Raw genomic sequence first — 15953 nt, 5'->3', positions numbered from 1 at the left:
ATATATATACACACACACACCTAGGTGCCCAGGCACCTTGTCTAGATACCGTTGGATCGTATCCTGATTTGTTGTTGTGATGGCTGCAGGCATACCTCTAAGGGCGACAAAAAGACTTTCCATACTTTGTATACCCACGTACATGCATTGATGGCATTCCAAAAAATTAATGTGTGCTAATTGTTGATCTTCCAAAGAACATTGTATGGAACAGTCAAATTTAGTAATTGATGCATGCCATTAATTGGCTTTTGCATGAGAGAGTCATAGTTAATGGATCCGGCTTGCCTGCTCCCTCTCCATGCTCCCATCCATGCTCCCATCCATGCTCCCACTTCATCCTACGGCTGTCTTTTTTTCTTTTCTTTTTCTAATCTAATCACCCCCCCTGATTTTAAGGGGGTGGGGCCGGGCCTTATTTTGTTTCAATCAAATTAAGCCACGTACGCGGGAGCACGGATGGGCACACGCGAGGGAAGCAGGCAAGTCTCGTCCCCACAGTTAATTAGTTTTTCATACCCATTGCCATGTATGGTCGCATGTGATTAAAAAATAAATGCAAAAAGTGAGGACGATTTTAGGTATGTCAGGATCCTTTCACGATATTGCTGAATAATATTCATCTTGCGGGGCGAGCTATACTCATCACAAAGTAAAAAATAACTAAGATCACATTTTATATTATTTGGTCACCTTCATTTGTATAGGAAAATACTAGATACCTTAATTTTATTTAAAATACTAGATACCTTGAAAAATAAAACATTATAAAAATACATAAGAATGTCCTAGTTATACATACAAACTTTTGGGACGATGTTTTGTATTCTTCGGATGTATCAAATACCTTAAAAGAATTAGAGAGTATAGACATACCCTTTTTGTTTCATTAGGTATATACATATACTTGGGTATCTTGATACGCAACTATGGTCAAAATGCAACAAAAAAAATCGTGTGTGGATATCAACATGCGTACATTCATAAGAGAAAGTAAATATAATTAGAATCATATTTATATTATTTGGTCACCTTAGTTTGTATAGAAAAATTAGTCGTCAAAAAGTGTGACTTGGCCTTATTTAAAAAATAATAATAGATACCTTGAAAAGTAAAACATTAGAAAAATACATAGGAACATCATAATAATACGTACAAACCTTTGGGACAACTTTTCATATTATTTGGTCATATCTTTTTTTGGCGGTATCATTTGATTGTATCTTATAGCTTGAGAAAATTATAGGGTATATATATAGATACCATTTTGTTTCATTAGTTATATACATACCATTTTGTTTCATTAGGTATATACATACCCTTGGGTACCTTGGAATGCATCTATGGTCAAAATGTGAGAAACTTAAAGGATGTATGAATAACCAAAAATATCATGGGTATGTATGTACGCACACCATTTTTTCTAGAAGTCAAAGGGAGGTATGAGAGTTCAAAATATTTTGAATGAACGTATAATACAATGCATTTGATAGAAAAATACCATGCGGTTTTAGTTTGGAAAGGAAATTTTCTATAGAACCAATAGTATAGTATTTTTTTGGAAAGGAATCGTTGGTCGTTAATGGTTAAAGTACATGCAAACAAACTTGGAAAGTCATTATATTGTGGATTGTACACATGCATGAACAAATATGGCTTGCCATAACAGGCATAGGTGCCCAGGCACCTAGGTGTATATATGTATATATACACACACAATTTGGTATATATAATTTCTCCTACAATTTATAGATCATTACATGCAGGCATTAGGTCTAATGGTATTTTCCGTCGGGAGCTATAACCTGCTGAAGCAAAAATCCCGAAATTTCCAGAACTAAGCTCACTATAAAAAATCTTAGTTAGTGTTCTTCTGAAACTATTTAGTGTGATAGTACTGCTGTACAGGACTAAGCTCTACTGAGCGTCCAAGGGTAGTATTGTTTTTTGTTCTTAGTCTGCCAGTGTTTGTGAAATATCTCACAAACAGACTCAGATCATATAGATGACAGTACTAGTACACTTGAACGCGCAGTACAACTTTACTACTATAAAAAGGACAAAGAAGCATCAGTTCGCATTCCCTTAATAACAGTCAGGCTAAGAACAGAAGTGCTAGTACAATTGAACTCTTAGTCCAACTTAGTTTACACGCAAGTACTATAGTACTAAGTAATACTAGAAGACCCTTGAGAATTACTAATAATAAAATCATTCTTACATAAATCCAACAAAACTCACAAGAACTACAACAAAAGTATCAGTCCGCATTACTCGTGCAGTCAAGTACTAGATTCAAACAAAAAAGATGACCTCCCGAGGACAACCATGCCCTAACGCCTGTTAGAGTATCTCCATTTACAGCGCGTGGATCACCTGTTTTTGCGCGGCGGGGTGCGCTTGCTCTAGCGGCCGTTGCAAATTTTAGCGCGCGCGAGCCGCTCCAGTAGGCGCTACAAACCTGAACAGCGCGCGCTCTCGCACAAACAACATATGCACTCTAAACAAATATAAAAAAACATAGGCATAGATAAAAATAGTTATAAAACGATACATAGATAGTTCACATAGTGTACATAGTTCATCATAGCATAGATAGATAAAAAAACTAGTCCAACACGATAAAAAAACTACGGTGCAACTAGATAAAAACTACGATGCAACTAGAACCTACTCCGAGTCGTCCTCATCATCATTCTCGCTGGTGTTATCCGAGGTATCGAGCCACGCATCTTCCCAACGAGGATCGTCTGAGTCAAAGAACGACTGCCCACATGCGTTAACGAGATCGCACTGCAATATGGCCACCGTGGCCCCTCGGCTGGCCATAGTAGGAGCACGGGGTGTCATGCTTCTAAGTCTGACAGTAGTGTAGGGGGGTACGAATGGAGAGGCAAGGTCCTAGCTAGGAGTAGTTGTATACGCAAGAGATTTACGAGTTCAGGCCCTTCCCGGAAGAAGTAACAGCCCTACGTCTTGCAGCCCGGAGGCGGTCGACTGGATTATGCGTATGTGAGTTACAGGGGTGCGAACCCTTTACACTGAGGAGGGGGATGGCTTATATAGAGTCCGCTAGACCCCTTCGGCCCTCATTTATGCAGGGTTTAAGGTACATTAAGGTCGGGCATTTCTGGTAACGCCACAAATAAAGTGCTATGATGACCATAAAAGCTACTTAATGACAGACCGTTTGCGTGCAGAGTGACTTTAGGTCTCCTGGTGGTTGAGTGGTTGGCTTCATGGTCGAGTGTCTTCGAGTCCGTCAAGTGGAACCCTTCCAGGTCGACTGAAAGGTGGTTTCTTCTAGAGATGTCCTTGGGGAGGGTATCTTGGACAGGTCCATGAACCTACCCTAAGTATATGGCTTCATCATTAGCCCACGAATGGATCGAGGTTTGAGTGGGGAAGGAGTTAAGCACACTTCCGATCCATTTTTGTGCGATGAGTATACCTTGTTCTGGATCAATGAACTTAGGTGACGGCACCAACTTCTTTTTCAGTCGCCTTGATCCATTCTTTGTATCCGTCGAGTGAATGTCTTTACTTGGAGAACTCCGAGCGACAGAGCGGAGGAAATCTCCGTCTGACAAGTTGCTCTGCAGCCCGCGGATTTAGCGGGATTCGAATTTCGGGAAGCGCACGGGGCGGAGGGGGTCATGGCAATCGGATGGGATAAGGCAGGAATGCCTCGATCTCCGCGCCACCTTTTTCTCCACGTATCACGCGCGCGACTGTTGCGGGATTTGACAGGATCGCCCGGGCCTACAAGTCAGCCACTCGGGAGTAAACTCATATAAGGCGCAGGACGGGGTTTTTTGAACAGTGCGCTCTCATTTCCTCCCCTCTTCCTCAGATTTATCCGCCGCGTTCGCTTCCATCTCAGCGCCGCTGCTCCGTGTGCATCTCGCCGGCGACGATGGTGAAGGAGAAGACGCCCGCCCTGGAGCGGGCGAAGAAAGCGACGGCGAAGGCAAAGGGGAGGGCGACCAGTCGGGGCGGATCTTCGTCGAGGGCTGGCCTGCCGCAGGGCTGGATCTAGGGCGACTGGATCCGCTCGAAAATTCGTCAAGCGGACCTTGACGACCTGGCCAATGGAGGACTGATCCCCCATGGATCCGTGCGGCTACCGGGGAAGGAGTCTGAGCCGTAGCCTGAAGAGGGTGAGGTCGTTCTCTTGGCCACTCATGTCGACCGTGGGTTTTCTTTGTCGCCTCATCCTTTCTTTCGGGGATTTCTGAATTTCTTTGGGGCGCAACTCCACCACTTCACACCCAACACCATCGTGTACCTTGCTGCTTTCGTGTCTTTGTGTGAGAATTTCTTGGGTTGTCGGCCTCATTGGGGTCTTTTCAAGCACATTTTCACCTGTCGCTCCCAGACGGTGAAAAAGGCCAATCAGAGTGACGAGAGAACACAAGTGATTCAGATGTGTGGCGGTCTTGGGGTTCAAATGAGGGGGGAAAGTGCTTTTCCGGCCATGATCCTACCCGACTTGGTCCATGGATGGCAGTCGACCTGGTTCTACTGCAGGGACCAGCCGACGCCAGGGCAGTCGACTGGACTCCCTCCTTTTTCCATGGACCGAGTGAGGAAGCCTTCCTCCTTGAAGGTGATCCCGGAAGAGAAGGCGTAGGTTAAGGTGCTAGTCGAACGTGTTGTCCAGCTTATCCGTGACGGGGTGAACGGCATGGACCTCTTGGAGGTCTTCCTCCGACGACGCATCCAGCCGCTTCAAGCCCGAGACCATCCGATGTGGTTGTATTCTGATACTGAGGACACCACTCGGATCCACCCAGAGGAGGTCGACAAGTCCACGCTGGAGAGGTGGCTGGTGGCCATCAGAGGGAACAAAGATAACCCCCGAGGAGCCAGGAGGATTCCTCCACTCGACCAGTCATACGACGTAGACCAGGTCCAATTCTGCATCTCTGACTGTGATCTTGCTTTCTTCCTTCTGTTTGCTTACAATCAGTCAACTAACCTTTGTATTGTTTGTTGTCTCCCAAGCCACTACTGATATGTACTCGATGCCCAACGGGGTGCAAGAATCAGCCGAGGAGGAGGAGGCGAGCGGAGGCGAAAGTGAGGAGGATGGCAATCTGATGGTGAGGGGGAAGAGGATGACGACAACTCCAGTGAAGATGAGGAGGAGGAAGTCGATCCTCCTCGTTTGAAAAGGCGATCCAAGCTCACCCACGACCCCGCGAATGAGCATGGCAAAGCGACTTCGCTTGTTGGGCAATCGTCGAAGCGCCCTCGGATGACCTCCCCGGCGCCGACTGAAAAAGCGCCGAAGCATCCATGAGCGGCATCATCAAAGCCGCCGAAGGCCTTGCCCAAGATGAGAATGACCGTCCCCACCATCTCCGGGTAATAACAGAATCTCAGTCGACTCGTTTAGCATGGACAGACTCTTGGTCGACTCGTTGACTAACCGACTGATTTCTGAAATCTGCAGTGCTGCTACCTCTGAGACCTCTGCCAAGAACGAAGACCAGGAAATGGAAGACGCTGTCACTTCCAACCTTGGTACGATCTCTGTGATTTTACTTTTGGTTGGTTGGATTCTCGATTTTAACTTTGGATTTTTCCTGTAGCTCCTCCTCATGTCATTGATCTCCCTGATGACGATGACGAGGCGCCACCAAGGCCGAGGAGGAATAGAAAGGCGCCGGTTGCATCAGTACCTGAGACGCTGGTTCAGGAAGGTGGCAACATCACTCAGACTTCTGTGTCCTTCGATGTGCCGCTGACGAGTGCTCGACCTTCGACGTCGGCTGCTGACCCACCTTCCCTTTTTGCCACACACCACGTCCCAGAGGACCAAGCGGGTGCTGCTAAGGAGGCTATACGCCATGCGGGGATCATGATGGAGCAAGTGAAGGAGATCCGGGAAGCCAGCCAAGCGGCCTATGATACCAGCTCAGCTCTTCAGAGCAACGTCCAGGTTAGTTGGTCACCGCCTGTTCTATTAGGATATGCTATCTGAAGACTTTCTTTCCGGAGATCTTTGAATCTGTACACCCACTGGATGTGTCGATTGAATTTTTGAATTAGTGGGGGCACGCTGAGTGCACCCACTGGGTGTAGTCCCAGAGACTATGGTGGACTGCTGGTGGTCGACTGTAGTCTTTATATTTTTCTTCACTCTAACTTCTCCACTCGATCTGGTCGAATGGAATCTTGGAGCCAGTGGGGGCACGCTGAGTGCACCCACTGGGTGTAGTCCCCAAGACCATGGTCGACTGCTGGCAGTCGACTAAGGTCTGAAGAACCTGCTTTTTTTATGAGACCATGGCTGACTGCTGGCAGTTAGCTATAGTGCTATAGTTTTAGGATCATAACCTCTTTATCTCTTTCGGCCGACTAATCGGACCGAGTCAGTAGAACCAGTGGGGGCATGCTGAGTGCACCCACTAGGTGTAGTCCCCGAGACTACTATTGAATATTTTGATTCGGCTGTAGTCTTAGAAATGCTACAATTTTTCTCTTAGTCACTCGGAAGCAACCTATCTTTCATGTCTGTTGAATGTCCCTTTGCAGAAATCTTGCGAGCTTGTGGCTCGCTATACTGAATTGGAAAACAAACATATCCAGCTCGATCTTGACTTGAAGCTTGTTCAGGAGAACTTTACGAAGGCGAAAGATGAAGCGAAAGGTATGTTTGGTGAGAATCTTAACGACTGTCTTTATCTTTCCGTCCAGTCCTGATTCTGATCTCATTGTCACTTTGCAGATAAACTGAAGGAGGCTCTGAAGAAGAAGGACCATGAACTTGCCGAGGCGCAGAAGGCGGCTTTGGACAAAACGAAGCTTGCGGAAGAAAAACTGGCTTCAGTCAGCAAACTTGAAGAGGAGAACGTCAATCTGAAAGCTGCTCTCGAGGCGGCCAACAAGGAGGTTGATATGTCCGTTTTGCATCATGCTTTTATATCGATATTTATTGCAATATGGGCTGTTATTTCATGTTATGTCACAATACTTATGGCTATTCTCTCTTATTTTACAAGGTTTACATGAAGAGGGAGAATGCCGGCAGCTGGAATTCTGGGCTGGAAAAGGACAAAATATTGAAGGACTATTCTGCGCAACTCCAAAAGTCCTGAAACTCCATGGAATACCTTAGAATAAATAAAGAAAAATCGTCACCAAAGATGAAGGCCAGGGGGCCCACACCCTGCTCACGAGGGTGGGGGGCGCCCCCCTGGGCGCGCCCCCCTACCTCGTGGGCCCCCTGGTGGCCCTCCGACGTCCATCTTCTCCCATATGAAGTCTTTCGATGAGAAAAAAATAGAGGAGAACCTTTCGGGACGAGACTCCGCCGCCACGAGGCGGAACCTTGGCGGAACCAATCTAGGGCTCCGGCAGAGCTGTTCTGTCGGGGACACTTCCCTCCGGGAGGAGGAAATCATCACCATCGTCATCACCAACGCTCCTCTCATCGGGAGAGGGCAATCTCCATCAACATCTTCACCAGCACCATCTCATCTCCAAACCCTAGTTCATCTCATGTATTCAATTCTTATCTCCAAGTCCGGGATTGGTGCTAGTAGGTTGCTAGTAGTGTTGATTACTCCTTGTAGTTGATGCTAGTTGGTTTATTTGGTGGAAGATCATATGTTCAGATCCTATATGCACATTATTACCCCTCTGATTATGAACATGAATATGCTTTGTGAGTAGTTACGTTTGTTCCTGAGGACAAGGGAGAAGTCCTGCTATTAGTAGTCATGTGAATTTGGTATTCGTTCAATATTTTGATAAGATGTATGTTGTCTAAACTCTAGTGGTGTTATGTGAACGTCGACTACATAACACTTCACCATTATTTGGGCCTAGAGGAAGGCATTGGGAAGTAATAAGTAGATGATGGGTTGCTAGAGTGACAGAAGCTTAAACCCTAGTTTATGTGTTGCTTCGTAAGGGGCTGATTTGGATCCATATGTTTCATGCTATGGTTAGGTTTACCTTAATACTTTTGTTGTAGTTGTGGATGCTTGCAATAGAGGTTAATCATAAGTGGGATGCTTGTCCAAGTAAGGGCAGTACCCAAGCACCGGTCCACCCACATATCAAATTATCAAAGTACCGAACGCGAATCATATGAGCGTGATGAAAACTAGCTTGACGATATTCCCATGTGTCCTCGAGAGAGCTTTTCCTATTATAAGAGTTTGTCCAGGCTTGTCCTTTGCTACAAAAAGGATTGGGCACCTTGCTGCACTTTATTTACTTTTGCTACTTGTTGCTCGTTACAATTTATCTTATCACAAAACTATCTGTTACTACTTATTTCAGTACTTGCAGAGAATACCTTGTTGAAAACCGCTTATCATTTCCTTCTGCTCCTCGTTGGGTTCGACACTCTTACTTATCGAAAGGACTACGATAGATCCCCTATACTTGTGGGTCATCAAGACTCTTTTCTGGCACCGTTTTCGGGGAGTGAAGCGCCTTTGGTAGGTGGAATTTGGTAAGGAAAAATTTATTTAGTGTGCTGAAATTTTCTATCACTTGTTATACTATGGAAATTAATTGTTTGAGGGGCTTGTTCGGGGTATCTTCACCCCATCCGGTTGAGCCAAGAGTTGCTCCTCAACCTACTGAATTTATTGAATCTATTGAAAATGAAACTGCTTTTCAGATTCCTTCGGGTATGATGGAAAAACTGCTAGCTAACACTTTTGCAGGAGATGGAACAAAGCATCCTGACGAACATCTACACTTTGTGGATGTTTTGTGGACTATTTAAGCTTGCAGGTATACCCGATGATGTTGTTAAGAGGAAGGCTTTCCCTTTATCTTTGGAGGGAGACGCATTGACATGGTATATGCTATGTGATGATACGAGATCATGGAACTATAAAAGATTGAAATTGGAATTTCATCAAAAGTATTACCCTATGTATCTTGTTCATCGTGATCGCAATTATATATATAAGTTTTGGCCTCGCGAAGGAGAAAGCATCGCTCAAGCTTGGGGGAGGCTTAAATCAATGTTATATTCATGCCCCAATCATGAGCTCTCAAAATGACAATTCTCCAGAATTTTTATGCTCGGCTTTCTGATAATAATCGCACCATGCTCGATACTTCTTGTGTTGGCTCTTTTATGATGAAGTCTAATGAATTTGGATGGAATTTATTGGATAGAATTAAGCGCAACTCTGAAGATTGGGACCTCGACGAAGGTAAGGAGTCAGGTATGACACCTAAGTTTGATTGTGTTAATTCTTTTATGGATACCGATGTTTTCTGTAAGTTTAGCACTAAATATGGACTTGACTCTGAGATAGTAGCTTCTTTATGTGAATCTTTTGCTACTTATGTTGATCTCCCCAAGGAGAAGTGGTTTAAATATCATCCTCCCATAGAAGTAAAAGTAGCTGCACCTATTAAAGTTGAAGAAAAGATTGTCACTTATAATGATCCTATTGTTCCCACTTCTTATGTTGAGAAACCCCCCTTCCCTGTTAGAATGAAGGATCATGCTAAAGCTTCAACTGTTGTTCGTAAAAGCAATATTAGGACTTATACACCCCCTGAGCAAGTCAAAGTAGAACCCAATGTTGCTATTGTTAAATCTCTTGTCTGATAATATTGATGGGCATGTTATTCATTTCACTGGTGAAACTGCTAGGATTGCTAAACCCTGTGATAGAGATAAACATAGACCTGTGGTAGGCGTGCCTGTTATTTCTGTTAAAATAGGAGATCATTGTTATCATGGCTTATGTGATATGGGTGCTAATGCTAGTGTTATACCCATTGGTTTATACAAAGAAATTATGCATGAGATTGCACCTGCTGAGTTAGAAGAAATTGATGTTACAATTAAACTTGCCAATAGAGATACTATATCTCCAATGGGAATTGTTAGAGATGTTGAAGTCTTGTGTGGGAAAACCAAATATCCCGCTGATTTTCTTGTTCTTGGTTCTCCGCAAGATAGCTTTTGTCCCATAATATTTGGTAGACCCTTCTTGCGTACTGTTAATGCTGCGATAGATTGCAAAAAGAATGTTGTTATTGTTGGCTTGGATGATATGGTTCATGAGTTTAATTTCTCTAAATTCAGTAAACAACATCGTGAGGAAGAATTTCCTAGTAAGGATGAAATTATTGGTCTTGCTTCTATTGCTGTACCTCCTAGTGATCCTTTAGAGAACTATTTGCTAGACCATGAAAATGATATGTTCATGAATGAAAGAAGGGAAATAGATGAAGTATTCTTTAAACAGGAACCTATTCTGCAACACAATTTGCCTGTTGAAATCCTAGGGGATGCTCCTCCACCCAAGGGTGATCCCGTGTTTGAGCTTAAACCGTTGCCTGATAATCTTAAATATGCTTATCTTGATGAAAAGAAAATATATCCTCTTATTATTAGTGCTAACCTTTTAGAGCATGAAGAAGAAAGATTATTGAAAACTCTGAAAAAGCACCGTGCCGCTATTGGATATACTCTGGATGATCTTAAGGGCATCAGTCCCACTCTATGTCAACATAAAATAAATTTGGAAGCTGATGCCAAACCAGTTTGTGATCCTCAACGACGTTTGAATCCTAAAATGAAAGAAGTGGTAAGAAAAGAAATACTCAAGCTTCTGGAGGCAGGTATAATTTATCCCGTTGCTGATAGTCAGTGGGTATGTCCTGTCCATTGTGTCCCTAATAAGGGAGGTATGACTGTTGTCCCTAATGATAAAGATGAATTGATTCCGCAAAGAATTATCACAGGTTATAGGATGGTAATTGATTTCCACAAATTAAATAAGGCTACTAAGAAAGATCATTACCCCTTACCTTTTATTGATCAAATGCTAGAAAGAGTATGCAAACATACACATTATTGCTTTCTAGATGGTTACTCTAGTTTTTCTCAAATACCTGTGTCGGCTAAAGATCAATCAAAGACTACTTTTACATGCCCTTTTGGTACTTTTGCTTATAGACGTATGCCTTTTGGTTTATGTAATGCACCTGCTACCTTTCGAAGATGCATGATGGCTATATTCTCTAACTTTTGCGAGAAAATTTGTGAGGTTTTCATGGACGACTTTTCCGTCTATGGTTCCTCTTTTGATGATTGCTTGAGCAATCTTGCTCAAGTTTTGCAGAGATGTGAAGAAACTAATCTTGTCTTGAATTGGGAAAAGTGCCACTTTATGGTTAATGAAGGTATTGTCTTGGGGCACAAAGTTTCTGAAAGAGGTATTGAAGTTGATAAAGCCAAGGTTGATGCTATTGAAAAGATGCCATGTCCCAAGGACATCAAAGGTATAAGAAGTTTCCTTGGTCACGCCGGATTTTATAGGAGGTTCATCAAGGACTTCTCAAAAATCTCTCGGCCTCTGACTAATTTATTACAAAAGGATGTACCATTTGTCTTTGATGATGATTGTGTAGAAGCATTTGAAATACTTAAGAAAGCATTAGTCTCTGCACCTGTTGTTCAGCCACCTGATTGGAATTTACCCTTTGAAATTATGTCGGATGCTAGTGATTATGCTGTACGTGATGTTATAGGGCAAAGAGTTGATAAGAAATTGAATGTTATCCATTATGCTAGTAAGACTCTAGACAATGCTCAAAGAAATTATGCTACTACCGAAAAGGAACTTTTAGCGGTTGTATTTGCTTGTGATAAATTTAGACCCTATATTGTTGATTCTAGAGTACCTATTCACACAAATCATGCTGCTATTAAATATCTTATGGAAAAGAAAGATTCAAAACCTAGACTCATTAGATGGGTTCTCTTGCTCCAAGAATTTGATTTACATATTATTGATGGAAAAGGAGCTAAGAACCCCATTGCAGACAACTTGTCTAGGCTAGAGAATGTTCTTGATGACCCACTACCTATTGATGATAGCTTTCCTGATGAGCAATTAAATGTCATAAGTACTTCTCGTAGCACTCCATGGTATGCTGATTATGCTAATTATATTGTTGCTAAATTTATACCGCCTAGCTTCACATACCAACAAAAGAAAAAAAAATCTATGACTTGCGACATTACTTTTGGGATGACCCACACCTTTATAAAGAAGGAGTATATGGTGTTATTAGACGTTGTGTACCTGAGCATGAACAGGAACAAATCCTATGCAAGTGTCACTCCGAGGCTTATGGAGGACACCACGCTGGAGATAGAACTGCGCATAAGGTATTGCAATCCGTATTTTATTGGCCTACTCTCTTCAAGGTTGCCCGTAAGTTTGTTTTGTCTTGCGATGAATGTCAAAGAATTGGTAATATCAGTAGACGTCAAGAAATGCCTATGAATTATTCACTTGTTTTTGAGCCATTTGATGTTTGGGGCTTTGATTATATGGGACCTTTTCCTGCCTCTAATGGTTACACTCATATTTTAGTTGCTATTGATTATGTTACCAAGTGGGTAGAAGCTATTCCAAGTAGTAGTGTTGATCATAACACTTCTATTAAAATGCTTAAGGAAGTTATTTTTCCGAGGTTTGGAGTCCCTAGATACTTAATGACTGATGGTGGTTCAAACTTTATTCATGGTGCTTTCCGTAAGATGCTTGCTAAATACGACGTTAATCATAGAATTGCATCTCCATATCACCCGCAGTCTAGTGGTCAGGTAGAATTGAGCAATAGAGAGCTCAAATTAATTTTGCAAAAGACTGTCAATAGGTCTAGAAAGAATTGGTCCAAAAAACTTGATGATGCATTATGGGCCTATAGAACTGCGTACAAAAATCCTATGGGTATGTCTCCGTATAAAATGGTTTATGGAAAAGCTTGTCACTTACCTCTCGAACTAGAACATAAGGCATATTGGGCTATTAAAGAGCTTAACTATGACTTCAAACTTGCCAGTGAGAAGAGGTTATTTGATATTAGCTCACTTGATGAATGGAGAACCCAAGCTTATGAAAATGCCAAGTTGTTTAAGGAAAAAGTTAAAAGGTGGCATGACAAAAGGATACAAAAGCGTGAGTTTAATGTAGGTGATTATGTATTGCTATACAACTCTCGTTTAAGTTTTTTTGCAGGAAAACTTCTCTCCAAATGGGAAGGTCCTTACGTTATCGAGGAGGTCTATCGTTCTGGTGCCATAAAAATCAACAACTTCGCAGGCACAAATCCGAAGGTGGTAAACGGTCAAAGGATCAAACACTATATTTCAGGTAATCCCATAAATGTTGAAACTAATGTTATTGAAACCGTAACCCCGGAGGAATACATAAGGGACACTTTCCAGAACGTTCCAGACTCCAAAAAGGAATAGGTATGTGGTATGGTAAGTAAACCGACTCCAAAACAATTTTAAGGCAATATTTCTCCGTTTTGGAATATTTAGAAAAATAGAAAAATAAGTGATAGTCCGGGGAGGACACGACACCTCCACGAGGGTGGAGGGCGTGCCCTACCCCCCTGGGCGCGCCCCCCTACCTCGTGAGCACCTCGTGTGCCCTCCGGACTCCGTTTCCTTGCACGATACGTATTTTGGTCGGTAAAAATTCATTATATATACTCCCGAAGGTTTTGACTCTCGTATCACGCAAATCTCCCCTGTTCTTGTTTTGAGCTGTTTTTCTGACAGGTCTAGAGCACCATGACTTCTCCCTCCTCCAACAATGAAGACAAGGATGCTTGGCTATTGAAGATAGAGTTGAAAAGAGAAGAACCAGAAGAAATCAACAAGGATGAAGGGATCAAGAAGACCATGGAGGTTCAAGCTCCGGTGGTGAAAGAAGAAGACATCCCTCAACCTTTACCTAACCTTTTTACTCCAACAGAGATTGAAGCCTTCCAAATGATTGAGTTAGCCCGCATACAGAACAAGTATCTTACACATGAGAATATTTTGTTGAAGGATCATATTGCCGGGCTCAAGAACATTATCCGCAACTTGGAGGAACTTTTACGCTTGATGTGCGATTATCCTCCGTCATCATCACCACCTTCATCACCTCCGAGGACATAATCACATGGGTATGGGCACTCCCCTTGGCAACTTCCAAGCTTGGGGGAGGTGCCCTGGTATCGTATCACCATCACAACTCCTATCTTTACCGTTTTTCTTAGTTCGATCCTATTAGTAGTATCTTTATTTAGTAGAATAAAGTCATGGCATGATCTAGTTTTGAGTTTTGCTTTATGATCCTTCTTTGTAATCGAGTCCGTGAGCTATATAATAATGATTAGTGTTGAGTCAAGGGCTTGAGTATTTTTCCATGATCTTGGGTGATTAGAAGAAAAAGAATAAAAAGAATCAAAGAGTTCATTTTGATCTTATTGAAAGTAATGACTTCACATAGAAAAAGTATGATGATTAAAAGTTATTGGGAATTGGAAAATATAGCTTTGGTCATTGTTGCAATTAATAGGAAGTAATAAGGAAAGAGAGGTTCCACATATAGATATATTATCATTGACATCTTTTATGATTGGGAGCACTCATTAAAATATGACATGCTAAAGAGTTGAGGTTGGACAAGGAAGACAACATGATGAGTTATCTTTTCTTACATCTGAGATAAAGTATGTTGTCATGGTTCCTCTACCGTGTTGAGTTGGCCTTTCCCCCTCATGCTAGCCAATTCTCAGCACTAAGTAGAAATACTACTTGTGCTTCCAAATACCCTTAAACCAGTTTTGCCATGAGAGTCCACCATATCTACCTATGGATTGAGTAAGATCCTTCAAGTAAGTTGTCATTGGTGCAAGCAATAAAAAATGCTCTCTAAATATGCATGACTTATTAGTGCAGAGAAATAAACTTTGTACGAACTTGTTGTGGACGCAATAAAAGCGACGGACTGCATAATAAAGGTTTACATGCAAGGGGCAATATAAAGTGACGTTCTTTTGCACTAAGATTTTGTGCATCAACCCTAAACGCGCATGACAACCTTTGCTTCCCTCTGCGAAGGGCCTATCTTTTATTATTATCCTCTACCTTATGCAAGAGTCACGGTGATCTTCACCCTTCCTTTTTCATTTTATCCTTTGGCAAGCTCAGCATGTTGGAAAGAACATGATATATATATATCCAATTGGATGTGGGGGAGCATGAGTTATTATTGTTGACATTACCCTTGAGGTAAAAAGTTGTGGGGCAAAATTATAAGCCCCTATCTTTCTCTGTGTCCGATTAAAACTCCGTAACCACAAGTATCGCGTGAGTGTTAGCAATTATGAAGGACTAAGTGATAGTTGAGTATGTGGGATTGCTTTTAAGCTCTGACATAGACTCTTTCCGATGTTATGATAAATTGCAGTTGCTTCAATGACTGAGATTATAATTGTTGGTGCCCAATAAAGTTTCTGATTCATATTTTGGCTTTGTGAAAAGATCATCACTTGAACCTAAGTAATCTTATGACAAAATCTATATATGTTGCTGTTATGAAATAATCATGATGCCTTCATGTCTGTATTTTATTTTTATCGATGCCTCTACCTCTTAACATGAGGACATATTTATTGTTATCGACTTTTCGCTTAAGGACAAGCGAGGTCTAAGCTTGGGGGAGTTGATACGTCCATTTTGCATCATGCTTTTATATCAATATTTATTGCATTATGGGATGTTATTTCATGTTATGTCACAATACTTATGGCTATTCTCTCTTATTTTTCAAGGTTTACATGAAGAGGGAGAATGCCGGCAGCTGGAATTCTGGGCTGGAAAAGGAGCAAATATTGAAGGACTATTCTGCGCAACTCCAAAAGTCCTGAAACTCCACGGAATACCTTAGAATAAATAAAGAAAAATCATCGCCAAAGATGAAGGCCAGGGGGCCCACACCCTGCTCACGAGGGTGGGGGCGCACCCCCTACCTCGTGGGCCCCCTGGTGGCCCTCCAACGTCCATCTTCTCCCATATGAAGTCTTTCGATAAGAAAAAAAATAGAGGAGAACCTTTTGGGACGAGACTCCGCCGCCACGAGGCGGAACCTTGGCAGAACCAA

Source organism: Triticum dicoccoides, chromosome 4B, assembly GCF_002162155.2.
Source record: "Triticum dicoccoides isolate Atlit2015 ecotype Zavitan chromosome 4B, WEW_v2.0, whole genome shotgun sequence".
Classification (NCBI taxonomy): domain Eukaryota; kingdom Viridiplantae; phylum Streptophyta; class Magnoliopsida; order Poales; family Poaceae; genus Triticum; species Triticum dicoccoides.
Note: the sequence above shows the minus strand (reverse complement) of the source record.